At 46.3% G+C, this 3955-nt stretch overlaps 1 non-coding gene across 1 annotated transcript; it reads right to left on the minus strand.

Annotated features, from left to right (window-relative positions):
- Nucleotides 1–445: 445 nt before the first annotated feature.
- trnag-ucc (transfer RNA glycine (anticodon UCC)) lies at nucleotides 446–517 on the minus strand. The gene has a single exon. It is a non-coding gene; the product is annotated as a tRNA-Gly (tRNA).
- Between the last annotated feature and the right edge of the window lie 3438 nt (nucleotides 518–3955).

The following is a 3955-nucleotide window of genomic DNA, read 5'->3' on the forward strand; positions in this document are numbered from 1 at the left end:
TTTGGTGTTACTGTGTTTGTGATCTTTTTTCTCAGTTAATAGCAATGAGAACTTGTAGATATGGAGCTCCCATTGCTATTAATTGAGAATATTTTACCTGATTGGTTGAGCAGTCACACATGACTGCATCTTCTGCGTTCGAGCCTGGAGGATGGGAGCGTGCTTTGCAGCGCGGGAAGAGAAGGCCTCCCCAACGGAATCCCATGCTCCTCCTGGACCTCCAGGTACTTGCGTAGAAGTTTTTCAGGTCGCAATTTCTGGGCCATTGTTTCTGATTCAATACTCATTTATTAGTTTAGAGTTCTTTTTAATTGTATGTGAAACGCACATGGATGATGAAAGTATTTTGTCAATTTAAATTTAGAAATTGCATTGCTTTTATTTTAATTATACAATCCAGCAGCTAATGTCCCATAATTGCGAGGGGTATTAAAAATACCTTGCTTGCGATGGCCAGGAATCGAACCCGGGTCAACTGCTTGGAAGGCAGCTATGCTCACCACTATACCACCATCGCTCACACAATATAGTCTGTACTGACGGACTGACTAGTTCTTGCGGCTCTTAAGCTGGCCAAATACTATGCTCAGCAATCATTTTAATCAGAACGTAAGCACAGTGCTGAAGCACTTCCCTCCAGTAAAAAATGGTCACTGTGAATAGTTAACGTGCTTGGACTGAGCCCTCACCACATGTACCGGTTGAACTTCCCTTATCCGGAACCACCCCTCGTCCGGCACCATTCCCGGCCACCAGGTGGCGCATGCGCAGAACGCGGCTGATCAAAATCCTCGAAAAATATCAATGAAAAAAACTTGCCCATTTACACTTACAGACCCACAATAAATTTACCCAAAATCCTCGAAATATCAATGTAAAGTAAATTAACCCAACTTTGGAGCCGACACCTCGGAGCCCGCCGACACCTTGGGGCCCGCCAACACCTCTGGGCCCGCCAACACCACACCGACTGACTGACTGTCTGACTGACAGTCGTTCCAGCCAATCAGCGCACACACACACTGAAAACACGTGACCTCCCCTTATCAGGAAATATCCCTCATTCGAAACAGGCCAGGTCCTGAGAGTTCCGGATAAGGGAGGTTCAAGCAGTATTAGTTTACAGGAGGTGGGTGGGGTGGCTTGACCCATCCACCTCCACGGAGGTGTGTGGGGGACCTGACCCATCCACCTCCATGGCACGAACCTGGTATTGCAGCACTTCCAGGAACGGTGCAGTGGCTCTAGGCCTTTTGGCTAAGAGCATTGGCGCAGAGTGATCCTTGGCGTGTGCAAGGTGACCTCTGGCGTTTGTGATTTGACAAAGAATTGGAACGATTGGCTACGAATTTCAAAAAAAAAAAAAAAAATTAGTTTACAGCCCTTTTCATTTAAAAAAATAGTTATCAACCAAAATGAATTGAAACTCAGTTTGATGGGAGAAGTAAATGGATGATGAAAGTGATCTGTAAATTTTAGAGAAATGGCATTTTCTGGAAGGCATATTATGTTCAGTTCTAAACTGCGATAGGGTGACCTGAACTGTATTAAAAGCGGTTTTCCCCAGTACCTGTCAATTGCTGGTAAGTGAGTATTTGCACTGTATTTGCAGGTTTCCATTATGGGAATAATGGTTTTACTCTATCTGTCAAGCTCTGGGACATGAATGTGGGTTGCATTCTGTACCTGTCAGTTTCTGATATGTACACTTCAGTCTTATTTCGCTTCTGTCAGTTTCTGATATGTGAGTGTGGGTTTTTCTCTGCATCAGCCATTCTCCCATTTATGAATGTGGGTTGTACTCTGTACCCGTCGCTCCCCGGTATGCTAATATTGGTTTTACTCTGTGCTATTCATAACTGATAAATGAGTGTGAGTTTTCCTTTCTACCTTTCAATTTCTGCCGTGGAAGAGAGGCTTTACTCTGAATCTGTAATTTTCCTGTACATGACTGTGGGTTATAGGGCTCAATTTTCCCCAAAGCTGTTTTTTTGGCATACTTGAAGAGTTACCCCCGTTTTTTTTGGGTCTAACTACGCCAAAAAAAAAATCATTCAACTTTCCCCGTTTGAATTATTGATTTTGGTGCCACCTAGCCTGTCCTTTAGTTTTGGGGGTGGAGCCTAAGATCTGCACCAAAAAGATTGGGTTGCTACGGTCACCAGGGACACACTGCGGGCTGGAAAATGAAACATACAACAGACTGCAGAGTGACTTGGATAGGTTAGGTGACTAGGCAAATGCATGACAGATGAAGTATAATGTGGATAAATGTGAGGTTATCTATCCACTTTGGTGGTAAAAACAGAGAGACAGACTATTATCTGAATGGTGACACATTAGGAAAAGGGGAGGTGCAACGAGACCTGGGTGTCATGGTACATCAGCCATTGAAGGTTGGCATGCAGGTACAGCAGGCGGTTAAGAAAGCAAATGGCATGTTGGCCTTCATAGCGAGGGGATTTGAGTACAGGGGCAGGAAGGTGTTATTACAGTTGTACAGGGCCTTGGTGAGGCCACACCTGGAGTATTGTGTACAGTTTTGGTCTCCTAACTTGAGGAAGGACATTCTTGCTATTGAGGGAGTGCAGGAAAGGTTCACCAGACTGATTCCCGGGATGGCGGGACTGACATATCAAGAAAGATTGGATCAACTGGGCTTGTATTCACTGGAGTTCAGAAGAATGAGAGGGGATCTCATAGAAACGTTTAAAATTCTGACGGGTTTAGACAGGTTAGATGCAGGAAGAATGTTCCCAATTTTGGGGAAGTCCAGAACCAGGGGTCACAGTCTAAGGATAAGGGGTAAGCCATTTAGGACCGAGATGAGGAGAAACTTCTTCACCCAGAGAGTGGTGAACCTGTGGAATTCCCCACCACAGAAAGTTGTTGAGGCCAATTCACTAAATATATTCAAAAAGGAGTTCGATGTAGTCCTTACTATTAGGGGGATCAAGGGGTATGGCGAGAAAGCAGGAATGGGGTACTGAAGTTGCATGTTCAGCCATGAATTCATTGAATGGCGGTGCAGACTCGAAGGGCCGAATGGCCTACTCCTGCACCTATTTTCTATGTTTCTATGTTTCTATTCTGGCTAGCTCACAGCAACCTGCACAAGCACCTTACACATTGCAGCAACTTACCAGCATTAAATTATTAAAGTATTTATGCCAAAAGTCGATCTTCCCCTCCCCTCCCACCTCACCTGATGCCGGTACTCGTTCCTAAATCTGGCCGGAAGGCCTCCCCCTCTCTCTCTCCCCTCTCTGCTGCTGCAGTCCGGGCCGTGGAACTGCATCTGCTGTGCTGATTCTCTTACCTGCGTCGATTTTCTTAACTGCCCAGAAGGTTTTTCCACAGAGGCCACTTACGCCGTCCTAAGAAAAATTGGAGTACATCGGTGCTGGCCAGACTTGCTTAAATGGCCAGAATTGGCGCGGGTGGCAGGTTACGCCGCCAATGAGGTAAAAAAAAACGAACCTAAAAAAAGCGTAACTAACTGAGTTATACTGGCGCACAATCTTTGAGGAATCTTGCATATTTTAATTTAGGCCAAAAAAAAGCGGCGCGCGCCAAAAAACGCAAATAACTGGGGAAAATTGAGCCCATCGTCTTTGGGGATGAAATTACCGCCCACTGCCGCCGAGATCAGCTGACATTCCTCCTCTGGTTCCGCCCTGTGTGAGTTTCCATTTGGTCTGGAGCGGGCGGGAGTGGAGAACCGCCGGGAACCGTCCGCTGATGTGGGCGCAAGCGACCTCCCGCCTGCCGAGGTGCCAGATTAGTGTGGGCGGGAGTCAGCGCCAGGATGTGGAAGGACCGCTGCGAGGAGGCTGGTCTGACCCCGACCGTCGGTATGAAGACCTGCAAGAAAGGGTTAGTAAACATTTCTTAAATCTTTTCTTTACAGCGACTTACCTGGATGGGGTCCTCTGAAGATGTTCCGATGTTTTTT

Source organism: Pristiophorus japonicus, chromosome 21 (genome assembly GCF_044704955.1).
Source record: "Pristiophorus japonicus isolate sPriJap1 chromosome 21, sPriJap1.hap1, whole genome shotgun sequence".
Taxonomy (NCBI): Eukaryota; Metazoa; Chordata; class Chondrichthyes; family Pristiophoridae; genus Pristiophorus; species Pristiophorus japonicus.